Source organism: Calonectris borealis, chromosome 6 (genome assembly GCF_964195595.1).
Source record: "Calonectris borealis chromosome 6, bCalBor7.hap1.2, whole genome shotgun sequence".
NCBI lineage: Eukaryota > Metazoa > Chordata > Aves > Procellariiformes > Procellariidae > Calonectris > Calonectris borealis.
Window position 1 is genome coordinate 36,201,239 of NC_134317.1, and position 21,106 is coordinate 36,222,344.

At 39.1% G+C, this 21,106-nt stretch overlaps 1 protein-coding gene across 3 annotated transcripts in view; it reads right to left on the reverse strand.

The window, feature by feature from the left end:
• GULP1 (GULP PTB domain containing engulfment adaptor 1) overlaps positions 1 to 20,027 on the reverse strand; it is a 168,691-nt gene extending 148,664 nt beyond the window's left edge. For 2 of the 3 annotated variants that reach the window (XM_075153683.1, XM_075153686.1), the window contains exon 1: positions 19,848 to 20,027. The gene's annotated coding sequence lies outside the window, so the exon portion shown is untranslated. Of the gene's footprint in view, positions 1 to 7,762; positions 7,803 to 19,847 lie in introns of all 3 variants that reach the window. The other variant, XM_075153684.1, reaches the window with a different exon arrangement.
• Positions 20,028 to 21,106: the final 1,079 nt, after the last annotated feature.

Genomic DNA, 21,106 nt, shown 5'->3' on the forward strand with positions numbered 1-21,106 from the left:
GGTATAAGAGTCAGCACTTCCTCAAATCAGAGCCAAGACCTAAAGTCAAGTATTCCTAACATCAGCGAAAAGCATACTACAGCATCTTGACCAGTATCAAGTAGGAAAAACAGGGAGAAAAATCTCATTCTCCAGAATAATATTTGATTGGTTAAGTTCCATTTCAGGCTCTGAAGAGGGCAGTAAGTTTTCAAGGACAAAGTTCTGTCTTCCCATCATACGCAAGACTAACGCTTTCTGTTCAAATCCCTTCCAGCATCTTTAGTGCTTGTTCTCCAGTCTGGCTGCGTAAATTCCTTCCCTCTTATGCCCCGTAATTATCATGATTCCCTGTCCCTCCTCACGTAAAGAAAATCCACACAAAGACTCCTTGGCCATTTTTAATATCATCTCAGTTCACGGTCTCTGCCTTTTTATTCAAGAAGTCTAAATTTTGCCTTAACTACCAGTTCCTCACGTGATATCTACCTCCTGTGAACAGATACTCTATCTTCCCAATGGACCTTGCTTTTCTGTTCCCCTCAAAATTACTATCTGATCTAGTACTGGCTCCTAGTTTAAGTTCTCTTTTCCTCCCAGCTCCAGACTCTCTGCCTTAAGATCTTAATCCAAGTTATCATAGAATCATTTAGGTTGGAAAAGACCTTTAAGATCATTGAGTCCGACCGTTTGATCCCTTTCTGACTACAGGCCCAGTTTCTCCACTTTGGTATGGAAGAGAGGCAAACAGGTGACCTCTAGCAGCCCTTTCCAAATTATATTGTATGATTACTCCAGATATGAACCTGAAGAAAATGTTGGTAGATAGATATTAATTCTGCAAATTTCCTAAAATCAAAAGTAGTAGAAAGCACATATCCCCCATAAAGAATTGCTAAGAGAAAAATGATATTACATGTCAATAATTCATCACAAGTTTTCAGATAAGACATTTCTAAGATTTTACAACTAGGACCAAACCATTTTAAATTAAAGTTTTATAGACTTCTACTTTTTTTTACTTTTCTGAATAGATTTTTTTTTCCTTTAGTAATATAACTCAAGTAACAGGCCAGAAAAGTTAAGAGTTTAGTAAAAGGTCATGTTAAAAGTAGCATCCTATACTGGAACATGTGTGGCAATCTTAGTAAGTAAAATTCTATCATCTGCATTGATGACATGCACATGCCTACCACTGCTACTAGAGAGAATTCATAAATTATTATCTAGTCTCAGTCTATTTTGTAGACCAGCTATGGTTCACCGTAAGATGCTTCTAGAATAACAAGCATATATTCGATCACAAAAACCAGTCACACAGTTCAATGAAAAAGCAGTTTCTGAAAGTCGCAAATGAAATTATAGAGAATGAAAATTCATTTTCGAGAAGCCATACTATGAGACAACTAATGCTGTGATCATACGTTACTGTTCCATCAGCAATAGATCTGATTTAAGAGCTTGCCACTCCTGCTAAGGCACACCAGTCACTACCTTCCCTCACTGTAGGTTGTTAGTTGACCCTTTAGGTACACCAATTCCAATGTTTTTATAGCCATATTCTTATCCAGCTTTTTAAAAACATTAAAATACAGAAGTGCAGTGCGATAATTTGACCAATTTCCCAAGGTAATCAAGAGGCCAATGTGCACATTTTATAAGTGTTTTTTTCAATATTTAGTTTGAGGTAGTTAAAAAAAAACAAAAACAAAACATTGTTTGCTTTCTGTTACAAAGTAAATAATTCAAGTAAATATTTTCTCTTCAGCATTTTCACATATTTGAAGGATAGTATATTTGTGCTTTGTAGAAGTATCTGTTCTTAAAAATAGTAGAGCTGTGTTTGTGTGCAAATCACAACCCAACTACCTGAAATACACCAATACTCATGGCTAGACCTCCCTCACATCTCCGTCCTCCCATTTCCCAAATCGACATTTTCCTTCCATTTGGCACACACAGCAAGTTCAAACTATTCAGTTCAATTCAACTATTTAATTCAAACAGTCTGGGAGCATGTTATCTTCCACATGTACACAGACCTTTAAAAAAAATACCACCCCATAGAGAAGCCACATCAAATTCTTAGGCTACTACTTATAGAGAGGGAGTCCAGAGCAAGCATCAGGCAATACGGAGAGAAGCTTTTACAGGAACCCACAGCTTTCCTCACCCTAACATACAAACTCTTTTTCCTCATTAAAATTTCAAACTACTAGCTAATATGAAAATGAACCTGAAGGCCTCTCTCAACATGTTACAATAGCTTATGACTGAGTAAATTACTCCAAATACCTTACGACACAAGTGCTAGAAAATCTAACACAACTCTAACAGTAATACTGTCAAGAAGCTACAAAAAGATTCTGACCATGCTCATGTACTAAGAACAAGTGATGTAGAAGCAGCCAGACATTGCACCAAGAAATATAGAAATATAAATGGAATAAACAGATGGGCAGTAATAAACAGGCATAATATGGAAATTGGAGATTTCCACAGTTGCCTTTCAACATCCTGATGGGGCTGATGCCATGAATCTTTGAATACTAACCAACCCATGTGACCTCTGAAACTTCACACTGTTTATGACCACCTTATCATGTCAAACACTCTCCTGCTCCCGAATTGTCTTAGAGTATATTAAAGCATGATAACATGACTATGGAGGTATACACACAGTATTACTGGAATGGAGCTGCCTCCCATCTGGTTTGCTCAAACTAGAAGCTGATGTACTCAGATTTGTCTGCACTCATCAGTCTGTATGTTCTATAAGCAAGTTCATAACCTCAAGCACAGGACTGTACAATTTTTCTTAATTTAGAAGACTCTTAATAGAATCACAAAAAGTCATTATATGTATTTCTACTTTTTTTGTACTTCTTTACTCTTGTTAAGCTCCGGCTGTCCATGTTACACTACTACAATGAGTGTCAGGGTTCAACAAATAAAACTAAAAATAGACACATGAAACAAAGCACCACATGCACTATTAAAAACTCTGGCAGCTATTTAAAGATATTAATTTCAGCAAAAATCTTTTGTATAGTGTAACTATATGTTCTCCAACAAACCTTAGTCCATGGCCATGAACAAACAATTCAAGAAGCAGTAAAAAAAGAAGACAAAACAAAATTATATTGGCTTTGCTGCTTTGTTAATCAAAATCTTCGTAAGATACACCACACATACAGCCATTCACCTTTATGAAACTGCAAACTACTCAGATTTATGTTAACAAAAGCAACTCCTTAAATGAATCACAACTACCTAAGAATTATGTTAGCCTGTTCGTTATTGTGGACTATATACAATAATGTACTTGCTAGCCAGCATGGAAAGATACTTTTGTTACTCCTGGATTATATAGAATAGGACTGAAAACTCTGGATTTATAAAAACCAAGTCTTCTCCTTTTTGGGACTGAATGTTTTTTATTGAAGCTTTCAAATATGACAAGCCACTTTGTGTCTGTACCAAAATTAACATGTCTAATATTCAGTCAGAGGGGTTCTCAGTGTTCTTTGGAATCAGGCTCTTTTGGGCTAGTTCAAATTAAGCGACTTAAACACACTACTTGTCATAATTAACAAATAATTTTTCAAAGTAGCCAGGATGAAGGTGATCAAGTATTAAGTCCATATCAAGTAGAAATATTGAAATGTAAGTAAGAATAGACACTTTGCATAACTTTAAAGGTATCTACGTTTTAATTGAAATGTTTTTGACAGTTAATACACAGTTCAGCTAGTCGTACTGATAAAAGGTATCGAGAACCCTTCATTTAAGCTAGTGAAAGAGTTAGAGTGAGAGTTGAAACAACAATAGAGCACAAACACATGCCATTACACTGAGGAGTTGGGGAGATGTTGTGCTAGATAGAGTAAAACATGGTAGTCCTGTTTCAGGGCAAGTGTCCCTGAGGTGCTACATAGATTTGGATCCTATGCAGAGAAAGAGGTAAGTCTCTCTTCTGAAAGCAAAGATAATCCTGGAATGTAAAAAAAAAAAAAAAAAACAAAAAAACGCCCTGGGTATATGTTAATGGTAATCACTAACTTGTGTCATCTGCCCATATAGGATATAATATGCAGACAGACTTAAAAATATTTTCTGTTTCCAAGCAATAAATATAAACCCAAGCTTTGTGAACAGCTTAACCTATGGACTAAATGGATGCAGGTGCAGGAATCTTAAAGGAAAAACCTGTATTTCTCTGCCACCAATTTCCCAGTTTGTCACATCAAAACAGCTAATTTGTTCACTAGTGCAGTTTAAGCTAGGGGTTGTTTTTAAATCCTTGCACCACAAGGAGATCTTTCATCATGTTCTTTACATTTTCAATCCAGAGGTCTGTACGATCCCATGTATTCTCCTTTCACAGATGTCACCACACTCAATGTGTATTTTAGGGCTGGAAAAGCAGCAGGACACTGCACTGTCAGTTGATTGATACTATTATTTCAAAGTCCAGGACATCAGGATTAAGGCATTCACTCTAAAAAAAAACCGTAGGATTACTGCTATGACAGAAGCCTATAGCACAGATTTATTTTTACTTGAATGGTTGTTTTCTCTTTCAACTTGAAAAATGGAAAAAACCATACTTTAAGCATATTGGCCCTAATAGTTACCGTAAATCTACAGAAAGGCTTGCTGAAACTTGTGGTATTATCACACTTGCATCTTAAGAGTCTTACTCATTATTTAGATCAGCAGTGTATTCCAGTTAAAATTATACATAGTGTTTTCTTCAGGACATTTGTCTTTCTCATCACAGAAGACGAGAACAATAATAGGAAAAGCCTCCTTTGTAAAACATATTAAGTATTAAAAAAATCACAGGAGGTTAAAAACGTTACATGACATCATTGCAATGCAGCAGATGAAGGGAAAACTATTTTGAACAGGATTCGTCTTTTGATCCAGAGGAGAGCACCAGATCGTATTTAACCCAAGAGGTTTTGGTACATTTTTGTTTTTATGATCTACAATCTGCATCATATCTTAAAAATCAGTTTAGAAATCTGGGGATGCAGAGAGTCACAGAGTGGTCACAGGAAAAGAGTATTTATGAAACACGGTAGAGAATGAAATTGCATCCTTGGTTAAAATTGCAGAGACATGCAATGGCAATGCAGTGGCATTTCTATCAAAAAAGCCATAAAAGAGAGACACATGAAATGCAGTGTTTATGAGTCACACCTATTCCTTGTTTTCTCCTGAGGAATCACAGATAGGGATCAAGCACAATGACCAAATGTGGCTGATATTCCTTCAAATCTCAAATTCAGCTATCACTAACTTCTGTAAATGAACTGGGAGATGCAGAAAGACATATGCATGCAGTTTCAATGCAAGAAGAAAAACACTAAAGTGATATTGAGATGTAGAAATTCGCAAATAGGACTGTGAGAATCACTGACCAAGTCCAGCATTTGCAAGGTTAACAAAAACGTGGTGGAAAAATAGAGGTATAGAGGGAATAATGGAGAATGTTTTAAAAAAAAAAAAAATCAGTAACTGAAACAGGCAACTGTCATGTGAAGAAAACACATGAAAACAAAACTTAATGCTTTAAAATGTTATCCAATTAAAAAGAATCACAGGAAGGAAAAAATTCCCTCCAAGCACAGACAAAAAATTAACAAGCAACAAACAATAAGCAGCAGAAGTAATATATAGGAAAGCTACCAGTCAAACAAGCACAGCTGATGAAGCAACCTTGGGAAGCTTCCCAGTAAAAGACAGAAGATCCTAAAATCCTTTCACATAATAATAACCTTCAAAGCCTCTAGACAGACGTAGCTGCTTGCAAGGGGAGAACAGACAGCAGAGACAAAACACAAGATTTCCAACTCCATTAGTTTTTGTTTTAATTTACAGAGAGCGCTAAAGCATACCAAGCTATAAAAAAACCACAGAAGTATATACAAGAAAAAAAACTGGCAAGTCTGAATCTTGCGCACATAGAGAGAAGGGTCATTTAGGACACTGTTGAACAAAGAATATTTAAATGACATCTGAAAAATAACAAGCTCAACTGGGATCATAAGCTTTTCCTTAAAAAAAAGAAAAAAACCACAGAACACAATCAAACATATTATCCAGTTTTAAAGCCATCCAGGCTTCTGAAGGAATTTGCACGAAAAAAATTAACTGCAAATTCTGGGAGCATATGGAATGCATAGAAGTTCTTCAAGACATTAGAAGACATCTACAGCAAACTGAGAATTCCCACAGAAAAATGGGCAAGCAATTTGATTTACACCCCACCCCAAAAATCTAGAACACTGAAGAAACTGGCAAAAAAAGGAAATTCATGTATACTGTACATGTATTGGATGTGTCATGCCAAATTCTGCTAAAGCACAATTAACTATGAGTGAAAGATTGTGTCTACTGAAAAAGCAGACTGAAGAGGGCTAAAATGAAAGTTTCAAGAAAACAATGTGATAAAATGTGATAAAAATAGAAAAGAAATAATAAATAACAGAAATTATTAACTGAACTGCATGAACATGATAAAGAACATTAAATTTCACAATACTGTGCACCTGTAAGGCCACTCCAAAATAACGGGCTAGAAGGGTTTCATCTGTTATGACAGGGCTTAATGGATAAATTTTTAAGAGCAAGAAAAAAATCTTTTCATCAGGGGTTTTATTACAGATAACTGTCACTAAAAATCAGCAGACTTCAGGTGATGAGCAAGAATCCATTGTTTCTGCCACACCGCTCTCCAGCCAGCTACGTCTTCCTCAGGGACACTAATGTCAATCTCTCTTTTCTAACCATTCATCAGATTTTGTGAAATGTGTAAAAATTTTATTGGAGCAGGCCAACAAGTTCCAAAATCATTGCCAGGGAGAGAGGCAAAAGGAAAAATGGGATTACTCTGCTGTAGCCCAATTCCACTAGAGACTAGTGGAATAATGAAAATAATCAGTTTAAATAGTCTGCCTTCATTTTCAAGATCAACCAGTCCCTTAAGCACCTTAAGAATCCTTCTCTATTCAAGCAGCAGCAACATCATCAACTGTAAAAAGACCCCCCAAAAGTCAATTAAGCACTGGCATGTTCTGTTCTACATTACAATAAAACTTACAATAGTGGAGATTCAAAGTCAAAATTGTATCTTTAGCCATAACATATTTTATTTGGGGGTGAGCAGGCAAGCCACCACAATAGTCACTAGACAAGTCAGAACTACCACATCATTTGCTCTGGCCTGAAAAGCTATCAGCCCATGAATCTAGTCTACAGCCTATGAATCTAGTCTACATGGTAATAGTCTACAAAACGATATTCACCCTCAATTGATCTATTAAACAGTGACATAGAATATTAGCTCCCACTCTACAGAGATCAGTATTCACCTAATTCCAGTTTAATAGCATGAAACAGTAGTCTTAAATAAAAATCGTTCTTAATCTTCTATAAACATGAAATCTGGGACCAAAATTCTGCAAATTAACTTCAGACGCTTCTGAGTAGTTCTGATGAACAAGGACAGGCATAAGCACAGAGAATGAAATTAACACGACAGCTATAATTGGAGTGCCACAGAAATATGCATTTTTTGCCATGAAATTCAATCTACACAATGGACAGTCAGCCTGATGGTTAACATGATGCAATGTACAACACCATAAAGGTTAGATTAAGACATTCTTGGTTATTTGACACGGAAAGAGCACTGAATACACAATACTTATTTTCTCTAAGTGATGAAATAATATTATGTTAGTAACAAAAATATTGGAAGAAAACCATCAACCTCACTTCTTTAAGCGGTTACCAGGGCCTATCAAGGAAGTCTGCATTTAAAAAAGAACAAGAACAAGTTAAAAAGATTCTCAATTTCTGTTTCTTTTCTATAAAATTAGTGTTCTGTTACATTCAGAAGTCAATGCATTCTCCATTTTAAAGGTAGGTAAAAGCCAAGAAAAAAAGCTTTTGTGTTTTTTTCTGATAGAGCTCAGCAGGAAAACAAAACAATCCTCCCTAATACACATGCCTAGGAACCTGAAATTTATGACAAAGTTAAATAAACTGGATATAGTAACAACAAGCTTTATGTTATTCCACAATACAGCACTGTTTATCCTCACTTGTTAAAGTGGTTGTGCCTTGAAGAGTAAAAAACTACATCAATGAAGGCCAGACAAACTATGTTTATATGGATGAATCTGTTCTGGTCAGGTCAGTGATGAACTACACTGCAAGCAGTGAAAACACCTGCGTACATTGAGCCAAGGCTTACAGCTTAGCTTCCATCTACTTTGAAAAGCAACTTTATTGCATCTTACACCGTTGCTCCACAATTGGACTGAACATGTGTAAATGGACCTATTCCTCCCGCTTCCCAGTTCTTGGTCATGCTTGATCCAGTTCCCAATGCCATACTGTAAATACCTGAACCAGTACCCAAAGAAAGGCGCGTCAGGCAGGAAAAGGGTGGCAACTGATAGAGAAAGGCTCCAACCACCATTTCAGCAGCATCGCTGCCATCTCAAACGACTTACAGAACTACAGTGTGAATGTCCAAACTAAGCACACTCTGAGAATTCAAAGCACAGACGCAAGCAGAATTCACACATCCATAACAAAACAGAATTAGTAACCATATAATTGCGTGATTCACAATGCAGTTTTTCACATATCAGCTGTTGCACTAGCCAATACTTTGCCATATATACCTACAGGTTTTCCTAATATCCACATATCAGGGCAGACTCAAATGAATAATTGACACATTTCCAGATAAGTGAAAAGATAGCACAGAGCGCTCTTTCTACGCTTCACCCCTCCACAGTGTAAGAGGCTGAGAGTACAGTTAATAAGTCACCTTCTCCAGACATGTTACAAATATGTCTTCGAGCTGCAACATCTCTTTAAAGATCTCACCTTGTAAAATGTTACTTGGTACATAGTGAAATGCAAGTTTCAGAAATCTGTCAAGATACGTCAAGATTCAAAAGAAGTTTGCTAGCTAAGAAGAAATACACTTTATTCTACCTTACACAAACACTGCCTGGGACTTACATTTGTATCACATCTAAAAAGCAAACGAACATAATACACAATTGAATACTGCTGTCTGGGGGAAGGGGGAAGTATTTAGACCATAAACAGACTGGATCAAATTATGCAGAAGTATATATACCTCGCAGCAAGCACAAGAAACACCACAGTAAATAACATACACAAATATTCTTCAAGAGCATCTGGCAAAATTCACCATAATGAATTCAAAATATTCAAAGTAATTATTTCCAGCCAACCACTTCTTTCTTTCAGAACTGAGATCTTTAGCATTTTAGTATGTTCTTTACTGTCAAAGCATATTTCTTCAGCAGTTTGACATTTTTTTCCCCTGCCATTTGGATAAGCAACTAAGAACTATATTCAGCAAAAGTAACTTCCAGATGACCTAGCAAGTGGAATTGATTTGGATTAAATAGCAACAGATTATTTCGGTGTTTAAGCAGCCATGAGCATGCCAGTAACATAACACATCTCAAATATATTCCACTAATCTTATTAAGTATGCTTTTATTTATCTTTCACTAAACATCTATTTTATGGTCCATTTCTTCATACCTTTTAATCATTGCTCAGTTACAAAGTCAAAACACTTGAAATCCCAAATTGAAAAGCACATAGAATCACAACACAGATAATTCTTTGAGTAAGAAGTACATAAGGGACTGCTGTGGAATCATTAGGGTTTATGGCTATATGCATATTTACTGTTTTGCATATTTACTATTTTGCATATTTTACACGACAGATTTGTTATAGTTGAAAGCTTTCCCTTCAGGCTCTTTTAAAGAACCACATCTAGGCATATCCCACAAAGTTGTCTGAGGAAGGCATAACAGAACTGCCCTCAATGATTTTTTTGAGGATGCAAAGGCAAGAGAAGGAAAGGGACAAGGAAAAAGGAAGGAAAAGGTGTGCATGCAGGAGAGGGAAACTATACATCTAGTTTAGAGCTAAAAGGATTTAAACTACACTTAAACTAAAAATCTCTTCCATTCATCAGCTTTTGCTTGCTCAGCTTTTGTTTATTTTTCTGACTCACTACTCAAAGTTCCTAGATCCTAATCAAGCCTAACAATGCTAGAGAGGAAACGCAACTCCAAAATGGGAAGAGGGAGACAATCTTATTTAGGAATTCTTCATAAGCCGTAAAACTATAAAAACTCAGGATATCCTCCAAGAATGCTAAGAAAAATGCTACATAATAAAGCACAATATCTTTAAGTCATCAAAATATGACCTGGTCCTGAATGTCAAGAGCTTAGATGATGACTGTTTGCTCTGATATTGAACTTCTGTTTGAGGTATCCCAGATTCCTCCAGGAGTGGGGTCTGGAAAAAAGTTAAGGTTCAGGCAACAAGTATCACAGATGAGGAAATTCTTAAAAATATCAAAGAATCAGTGACCAGCAAAGATATCTGGATACACAGAGTGTATGAAACACACAGCATCTTTCCAAAAAAACTCTGTTGTCAGAGAGTCTCCATAGAAAGAAGCTTTCTACTCCATTTTAAATTATCACCTTGGCCAGCAAAAGGAGCTAAACATGTTCCACTTCATCAAAAGTCTCATCTATTAGCACTTCAAAATTATTCCGTTGCCCCGCACATTACCATCTCATCTGTATTAGCTCTCTGACATTTTCTTCATCTGGCTTTGAATAAAATACATAAACAAATGATGTTGCATGTATTTTTATCAGTTTTTAGTGACTACATTTCTTTCTTTAGAGATATAAAAGTAGAGACCACATTGCTGCTTTATTTATGAAATTCAGGAATTTAAAAGTAAACAAAATAGACTAATATGGGAGTAAAATTCACATAAAGAAAGACATTTTGTAAATGCATTCTAGTTCAACAAAATAGTATTTTCTCTTAGGATATCCTTTATCCTATTAAGTTCAAGCTTGGGACAAACAAGCTTAAACCTTTAAGTAAGCCTCTGCAAATTGTTCACTAAAGCATGTCAATCTTTTCTGAATCTGAGGCTGGTTTTAGAATTCATAGCGCAAATTATTCTGCATTTTAGAGACAGGTAAGACTGAAGGCCATCAGTTATACCGGGAGCAAGTTGGAGTATGTGTATTAGCGTGTATGTGTTAAGCTTGCCATCAAATACAAAATGCTCATATAGAATAGTCTATATAATATAAACCACTTTATTTATTAATTATCTATTTTAAATACGTAGCTACATGAAGCATGGTACCATGGCATCACATTATTGCTAGGTAGTCACCCCCTCCTTCTTCTCCCCCTCAGAAAACCCAACACCACAAGAGAAAATCCAAACAGCGTGACAATTTTACATTGACTGCTATAGATAATGACCAGCCATTCCCTGCTGCATTTGTGCAAGATTGCGAAGTAAACATACATAATACAGAACACTGTGCATTAAAGCAGTTACTCAAAAGTACAGCACACTATCCTTGCCTACTGTGATATAGAGATCCTCCTTCCTTGCAGCAGCAATGTCACTTGTGTAGCAAAATCATTTTTGCTTTGCCAATCAGTTCCAAAGCAAAGCAAATACTAGCACTTTTCTAAGAGAAAATCAACAGTACTGTTAAGTGCACTTCAGTTTCCTGACAGATTAACATGATTCCTATGTAGACTGTGCTTGCTCTGTGAATTTTCCACGCGAGCAGATTTGCCACATCTGTAGCCATCAGCTGTCTCATCCCAGTCAAAACCAGTAAAAAAGAGCCGCTGACCACAGCCAACATAACTGTACTGACAGTTGTGGATATTACCAATACAAGCACATTATTCAGTACTACATGGCTGAAATGCCAGCTAATGATTTGGATTCAAGAGTTACTCTTCATATTGGAGAAAATTACTAATACAAAATCATTCTAGCAGTTTAATAGCTACATTCAATATCCTCAGACATAAAACATGGGGAATGAAACTGAGACTTCTGGGCAAAGTATTTAATTTTTAAAGAGAAAATAATAAATAGCTTATATGCTTTTCTAGTTTACATTTGCTGTTAATGACAGGCTACTTGTGACAAACATATGAGATTGCAAGTCAGTATAGCCAGGTTAAAACGCAGCTTGCGGTTTCTGCTATCTTTCAGTGCAGAAGCAATAGTCTTCAAGAAACAAACTAATATGCTTTTTAAAAAAAAAGTAGACTCACCCTTGGAGAACTGCACCAAATTATAAGGATAGCAAGCAATTTAATGAGAATCCCAATGTTTTTAAGTGGCTGTGTATGAAAACGTTACTTTCTTTACATCCTGCTTTCCCAGCCACGGACTTTGGCCCGACCCCATTCATATGTTGCCTTTTAGCTTACCAGTACAACACACTACATAAAAACATGTGTGAAGACAAAACCAACCTGTTCCTGAGAAAAAACAACTACAAACTTTCATTACGAGAAGATGTATAAAGCACTGCATTGGTAGTTACACATGAGCTGCTTCATCCAGTTAGGTGAAATCTGGAAATTATCTCTTTCAAGAACATTAGCATTATACACACTAATGCTGCAGTTTAGCAGTGTTGACATACTGCATTTCACACCACAAAACACAGCAGAAGCAAACAATTAAGTGCAATTACTGTATGGCACAGAAAGATAAGAGAATTAGTAACAGCTCCAGCTGCAAAATTTCTTGGAAAAATATTTCTTCCATCCAAAGCCTATTTGCACAACAGGACAAATTGAATATTAATACAACGTATAACTTACAAAATTAGTAATGCAATTTTTAGGCTGCTTGAATCAAGAAAAAGATTGTACTAATCTCTGATGTTAAAGACCTTTGTGTTTATAAATCCACAGTACACTCTGCTTTAAAGCTTACACATGTGAAACAGATTAAGGGGCACAATGGTGGGGGTTAGTCTCTCAAACTACTTTCTGCTGGCTACATAGTCCCCTGCCACTATTTTCTGTCCCAAGTAAAGATTCAGCATCATATTATACCATATGGATTCACCTCTCACTGTTACTTATTACTTTGTTTTAACAAGTTTTCTCACGTTACTTTAACTACAGTAACTCTAAAAGAGGTATGACTTGTGCATACCGTACCCTGCAATATGAAACCACCATTTAGCTGTAACCCCAACTGTCCACTGCTTTGGAAGTGATGGTTCTGTCACCTTATCAATTGGGAAGCATAAGAAAAAGATACGCTATCAGCTAATATTTTCAGCTCTAGCATTGAATCTCCTTTGACTTCAGTACATGAACAAGCAGTTAGAACCACCAGCAGAGGCCTCTTCGTTACATCTGAATATAAACATGGATGAAAATGAAGCCTTTTGACTAATATTTTTCTCATTTAAGACTGAAGCATGTATCAGCAGAAGCTCAGACGCGGTGGTGCCATCATTCATCATTTTAGGGCACGTCTCACAAGATCTGTTTTTCTTGAAGACCCAAATCCTAAAATTTTGAACTTGTGTTAAAAAAACCAACCAAACAAAAAAAATCTGTTTTCAATATAAAATAAGTTTCAGATCTACGTAGTTACAAAAAAAAAAAAATCTTTAAAGAAGGAAAACAATACTAAATGTTCAAAAAAGACAAAGCCTATATTATTTTTAATCTCATTATTTCATGATTTTTTTGCTAGGGAACCTGACTCATGATCTTTGAATTCATACGGCTGCCAACACAGCATGTAGGAAGAAAGCAGTAGAGACAGCACATATCTGCACAGCAAGGCATTTGGAAAGATGGTCCGGACAAACATTAAGAAAATAGGTTTGAGGACACACCAAACTTTTTTAAAACAACTCCTAATGTAATTGGCATGCAAAGATGACTGCTGTTCCAAACAACATTTTGAGATGTGATTGCAGGAAAAATCATTTTTTATTGGGAACACGGTCCTTTATCTAGGCTCATTACCTCACTTCTGTTATAGTTTCCAGAAGATTTCACAACAGATTAAGAAAAAAATGCTGTTGTTTCAAGAGAGATCTTATTTAAAATTTGTACACACACACAAAAAAATAAAAGGTCTCAACCTGACAAAAGAGAAAATATATTGATTAATATTAGGAGTACCTTTATGCATAGGAAAAACAATAGTTACACAGGGCAGCAGATAGAAATTGCCAGCACTAGCAAAATAGCTACTTGCCAAAGCCCAGATGGCACAGATTGCAGCTGCGAAGAAACCAGCTCTCCCAGCGGTCTCCCTGCCACAAAGAGAGTTGCAAGACTGACATGAGAATGGGCAACCACCTCCCTTCCAGCTACCTTTCCCCACTGCAGCAGCAGCCTTATCCCAGCCTTTCATTTAGTGGAAACAAAGTTTGATTTTGCACAGGCTGCTGAGAACTCTGGAAAAACTTTTAAGGGTTACACAGATCTAGAGTGTCCTAGATCACCTGGAAAATGTAAGCACAATGTTTAAGCTGCTAATGGCCCATCCTGCCTAGAAGAAGCTGAAGATCTAACATCTGCATTTAAAAGGACAAAAATGAAAATAGAATAGGCAAATGTCACAGCAGGTAGTAGTCAGGATTGTGTTTTGCACACTGTGTTACTACTGCATTTTGCCTTTGCCCAAGATTGCCCCCACTAAAACTAGGGCGATGGAGAGAGCAGAGAAAGAATGAAAAAAATTACATTAAAGATCTTGAATAGTTTCAGAGAACAGAAATATCCAGCAGCCCTCAAAAAACAATTTCACTTTATCTAAAAATAATAAGTAGGAATTTGAATGCAGTTTTAAAGTTTTCATGTTATTATGAGAAGATCGAAGCACCTTGGAGATTAGGCTCCTCTATCCGTATCTATTCCCAAGTACTGGAGTACCCACATACCCTGCTCCACTAAAGCAATACAGCATGCTAGAAACAGCCATCAGACACTTTTCAATGCCAAAAGATTTGCCTTAAAAGTCATACATTTTTCAAAATAAAAGTATTATTTACTTGCACTGGTCAGGATCTCTCTACAGCACAGGAATAACCAGAACATCTAAAGAATTTCCACAGATTATGGTTCTACTTTCTGGTGACAAAAAAAAAAAAATTTAGCAACTTCTTCTTAGTTCCATAGAGCTAAAAAAAGTTAGATTGAGCCAGCTGCAGTCTCTGCTCCAACCAGTGCATTATTAAGAGAATTGTTTATCAAGTTACACTTGTGCAAACGCATACAAGGCAATGGTGTTGATCAGGTATCGCTGACAGAAAACCATGTGACTGCACAGATGTTTCTGAATCTTTATAGTGCAAGTGAGATAGAAAATGGAAAAAAAACAGCTCAATTCTCAGAATAAAACCTGAATATGCAAGCTCAGAGTTAAACATGAAATATATGCAGTACTAACAAAGTGAGTAGAATATACAGTATATACTAATAAGCTGAGTAGGTCAGACTCTTCAATTAAAATAATAAACAGAATTTCTCAATGCCTGCCTTTCAAAATAGAAAAGAATTTTGCAGAAGTTAAAGAAATCCGGTATCTTAATCAAAGGGGCTTTCTGGTACTTCTTTGCCACATTATCAAGTAGCCTGTGTGAAACCGTAGGCGTTAAGAAGCCTGAGTTCTGCTTCTTGCTCCAGTGAAAGCTTATTACTTACATGGCTGTTGGAAACTCAGGTCTTGTCTCTTCTACGGAAATGTTGGTTTCATTAAGCTACAAAATTCTACATTCTCTCCTTCTTTGCCTAATATGTAATTACACCCCGAAAAACTAAGTCATTTCAACCTGAGGAAACGATAATATTTTAATCCAGAGCCACCCTCCTAGCTTGGTGATTAGAACATCTGCTTAAACTGTCAGAAGGGAGGAGGAATGAAAGTGTAAATTCTTTCCTGGGAATTCATGATAAGTTTCCAGCTGGATAAGTTCTCTATTGAAATCCTGGATAAAAATCTATGTGGCAACATCACTTCCTTCTCTTGATGTTCAGTTTAGTGTAACAAACATGTTTTGAAACCATACAGCAATAGGAGGCATTTCAGATTACCTTCTGCTTATTAGATGGGGTGGTGCTGCAGCCTAGGTAGAAAGCATTTTTAAGACTTAAGAGCTGACCACTACTGACCACTCCCAGAGTTCTTTCAGTGCCCCTGGGCAAATGAAATGGCACAGACAAGGTTTACACTTGCATATTTAAGATGAAAAGGGTGGGCAATAACTCACTGTAATGCTACTACTGCTGGGTCACAGGTATATGCCTTGAGGATAGACCACAAAATGACATGTAATTGAGTAAATGTAATACCTCCTTCCTCCTGCCCCTAACCACCACAGGCCATGAGTGAAAACCCAGATTAAGGCTACATATTAAATGGTAATGGTCGGCTATTCCACAACAGTAAATCCACAAAACAGTTTGATGTAGATTTAAGTCATGGGGCACCTTCAGCGAAGCACCGACAGTGGGGTAGTGAGAGTAACTGCATGAAAACAGCCAGGGTTCTGATCTCAGGGATTTAGGAGATACTAGGAAGGAACTGACTTCCATTGGGAACAAGGATATTAACAAATGTATCTATATGAAAAGTTACATATTGAAGGTAAAAGAACCAAAGAGAACGTTGGTAGGTAGCTATGCAGAGGCACTATGTGTTCTAACAGGGACAGTGTTGTTTGTTCTTTTCTGGGATACAACCTGATTCTCTAAAGGCGCTTATCCCTTCAAAAATCAGATTACAGTAAGGCAAAAAAGGGGATGGGGAAAATGTTTATTGGTGCCCAATTAGCGTATTATTATGTAACAACTCTATTAAGTTATTAATTCAGGATTTTTTGTCTCAAGAGCCGATTTACTTGAAACACAGCCTCAACCTCTGCCATGCATTTCACCGTTGACAGTAACTGAGAATTCTAAGGGAGCAGCGATTTTTGTGAAGTGAACCTGGTGGACTTTTCAGCTCCCGGTGCTCTACTCCCTCTCTTGAAAAAACTGACAGAATTAGAATCCTGCCACAAGTCATACAATTCAACAATTCAAGGATAAGATAGTTAATTTTTTTGTTTTCTTTCAAGCTACCCCCAGTTCAAGCTGAAGTTGGCCTTTAATTATTTCATGTGGTATTCTAATTATTTTCTTATGACACGTTCAAGCAATACACTCTTGAGGGATTATCTCAAGGAAAAAACTAATTCTATAATCATAATACAAATGCTAGTTTATTGTATTTGACCTCTCAAGTTCTTCATATAAGTCTGATTACGATTTTTAGAGCATCCAGTAATATTTACCAATGTTGTATGAACACACTCATGCAGAGACACCTCCTGAACCATGAGATGTAACCTTGTCTATAGGCAAGAGACTAACAAATTATTTTAATGAGCTTGTAAAGGAAATTCTGAAACATCATATCAGGTGAATATTTTGCAGAGCAGTAGATGCACAATCTTTTAACTCTAAAAAGACCTCGAAAAAATTACAAAGTTGTCGCCAGAGACTAAGGAGGCAGTACCAATCGTTAGTTTCTGTAATAACCACTCTCATAGTCCACTCTTGTTAACTACATCTTCCTCCTTTCTGGTCCTCTAGTATCAGTTTTGTATTTTCCCATGTGATTTAAAATGTTTTACACAGAACATCATAGTGTAGTTCACTGTTGCAATCTAGCATTTTCTTTTTTTTTCTGGCATCAAAATCATTTTCATTTCTGTACTCATCACTCGCAAGACACATCCAATGCTAGCTGGATCACGTTTAAGACTGTCATCCTTACTTTCTAAGGCAACCTGATTTGTACTTGCTTCTGCTTATTTCCAATCTTTTATCACTGATATCCCTGCCACTGTAGCTCTGTTAAAAACACAAACCAAACTGCTCCCTTGCATCCCTCGACACTGTGCTGTAATTCCTAGGTTTTTAATCCATAAATCACTCACTCTATTCAACCTCTTCACGTAAATATATGCCCTTAACGAGGCCTATAATCACTAACGTATCCATACACTTAAAAATAAAATGCATACCAAAAAGTGTAAGGCTAATAATCATGAAATTATTACCCTTTTTTCCCCACTGTTTTGTTGTTCCTTTCCCTGAGTGCACGTGGATAATCTCCAAATATCAGAGGTTGTCCCTGACATACTACTACACAACAAATCAATCACGCAAATCTATACTTTTGAGGCAAACTTTTCTGTTCATTTTGAAATTGCCATAAAAATAGAAGCTTGACCTTCAAAAAGATTTGTTTCTTCCCCTCAGGTGAATTATTTTGTCTTATTTTGATTATCATCATAAGTGGCAGAGGTTTGAAGCTCTGAAGTATTGCTTATTACTACAACAACTGAAAGGCACGGCTAAAGTTATAAGTTAGTCTAATATGCAGGGGAAGAAAATCACAGAAAAGATAAAAGTATTTCTGGAATACTTCATAGTTATTCACATAAAATGTAAAAATGGATGCTTATTTACATTTATACTGAGTAGACAAAATATATTACTAAAACATTTTATATGTATCTGCACACATTCGAAGCACCTTCATAACCACCTTCATGTATGTCTTGCTTTCCAGTTTATTTTTTTTTAACTTCTTTTTAGTTACATCTACATAAAGATGACTTTTTAAAAACTTGCCACTGCAATGCAACTGTAGGAATTGAAAATTTAAAAAGCAAGAGTTGCATGGTACTTAAATTAGAAACGTAGTGACCGTCTTAAGTTCAAAAAAGACCCCAGAAATCTAGTTCTTTGGAAGGGGGCAAATTCCTTTGTATGAAGAATACAATTAACCTTTACGGGCCTTCGATTGACTCTCGGTGCCTTTCAATAAGTGGCAAGGATGGTGAAATTAAACGAGCGACATACTTTTCCATGTTCCTCCAGAGAACTATCATGCAACTTTCAGACCCCCTTAAACTGAGGATTTCCCCCCCGAATCTCCCTGGCCCGACTTCAAACCAGCGGCTGGAGTGCTTACTTAGATTTCAGTTTTCTATTCCCATGATGATCCGACAAACTACTCCAGTACTCCACACTCCCAACACCCGGGTGCTTCACGGAGTTAAAATTAACTTGGTGGTTTGGGTTTGCCTACGAGTAGAAGATCCTCCCTTGCAAAACAATTGTGCGTTCATCAGCCTCAGCGGCGAGCTCGGCTCGCCTCCCAACACCGCCGAGCTGCCACGGCTAAGCCCTCAGAAGAAAAACAAAACCTTGTCTCAGATAATGGCTTTACTGTACTTACTAAGAAAAAAAAACGGAATGAAAGGCATTTGATTATTTTCAGCCACTTGAAATTCAAAAAACCCTAAACCATGGCATATCGCATGTCTAAAATCCCTAAGTCCTTGAGGTTTTGAAGTTAGAGGAGAAAACCTCTGCAAGCTGCGCCCATCCAAGTTTCGCACCGCGCCGTTAGTCTAATGAGCGCCGACACTGAGGCGACGGACAGGTACGCCCCGCCAACAGCCCACGGGCGCTGCCGCTTCCCGCAGGTGAGACCTGCGAAACAGATGAGCCTCGACAGGCGGGCGAGCCCGCCCCGCCGCCAGCCCCTCTCCGCTCGCTCCGGGAACAAACCCCGTTACTCACACCGCCCCCCCCCCGCACATCTGCCGCCCCACCCCGCGGTGCCGGCCCCAGCCCGCCCGCCTCGCCGGCTCACCCGCCGGCTTCGAAGTTTCCAGGGCAGCGCTGCCGCCGCGGCGATCAACAGGCGCCCAGACCGCCCCCCTCGCTGCCGCTCGCCAACCGCACCTCGGGATCCGCGGGGAACGGGCGGCTGCGCCCGGCCCCGGTTGACCTCGTCCCCGGGAGGGTCAGCGAGGAGTCCGCGCCACCGCCTTAGGACCCTGCCGCGCATGCAAGCTGCCGCCCGCCGCCCCTCAGAGAGAAGCGCCACGTACCTGGTGAGGTGATGGAGGCCGTCCCGCTGCCCTGCCGCGCCGGCACACGGCGCCCGCTCCGGCCCGCTCCCGCCTCAGCCACGGAGAAAGTTTCCTGACGTCAGCGCGGGCGGGCGGGGGACCCCGCCTGCCTGCCGGGCTCGCTGCCCGCCGGGCCGCCGCTGCTCCCGGGCTCCCCCTGCCTCCCGCCGCCGCCGGCCGGCAGGGAGGGAAGAGGGAGGTGGCGCTGCCAGCACCGACGCCCCGCGGCGGCGGAAGGGGCGCGCCCCGCGGCGCTCGGCAGGGGGCGCCGTCGCGGCCAAAGGGCGGCCGTTGGGGCGGTTGGAGGGCAGCGGCTGCGCACGGCCCCGCCCCGCGGGGCTCTGGCGTGAGGCGGCCGGCACCACAGGCGTTGGGGAAGGCGCAGCCATGAAGTCACAGAGTAGCCGTCGGTGACGCTGTCGCTGGTTGCAGCGTCACGCCCGGGAGGGGCTGCCCCGACCTGGCTCCCGGGCGCAGCGCCCCCCGCGTCCCGGGGCTGTCGGAGCTGAATCAGGCCCAGGCCGCCTTGGGGCGGGAGGCGCCGCGACCTCCAGCGCGGAGTCTGGGATGTGCCGCTGCCCCGAGGCCGGTCGAAGGAGGACGAGCACTGGTTCAACCTCCCTTCCCCCCGACGATCAGGGATAAGGAGTAAAGGGGGCGACTGGGAGCGCGGGTGCCCCTCGGCTAAAGGCCCACGGCAGGTAGCCTCTGTGTCAGCCCAGAGGCGGGCTCACGTCCCCTGTGAGCCGTCTCCAAGCAGAGGCGAACAGGCCCCTCAGAGCAGTACTAAACTCAAGGATGTGCACACCTCACCTGGCATCGCAGTTTATTTTAATTAAGCTCTGCCTTCAGGAAAGTCTGATGAAGAAATGGGAGGAAAAAAAATCGTGAGGAGTAGGCAGCAGCTGAGAAACCGGGGGATGCAAGTTAGTAGCTCAACATTCCTGAAGGAAACATTGTTTGGGGGAAAAAAAAGTTACCAGAGACACTTCCACAGGTCTTGGGTAAATCTACAATCAAGAATAGAAGTATTTTGGTAGGGTACAGATATGTAACATCATTCTGACTTTGAAGATACCGTCTTTGGCATACAATCCCAATTAAAATGTGTTTTAGAAACACCAGAACAGTGTAGATGAATATATTTTTTATGACAGTCATGGGAAATGCAAGTTAGAGGCAATGTATTTCCTGTAGAAAGGCAAGGAATTCATGTCTGCCATATTTCTTATATGCCT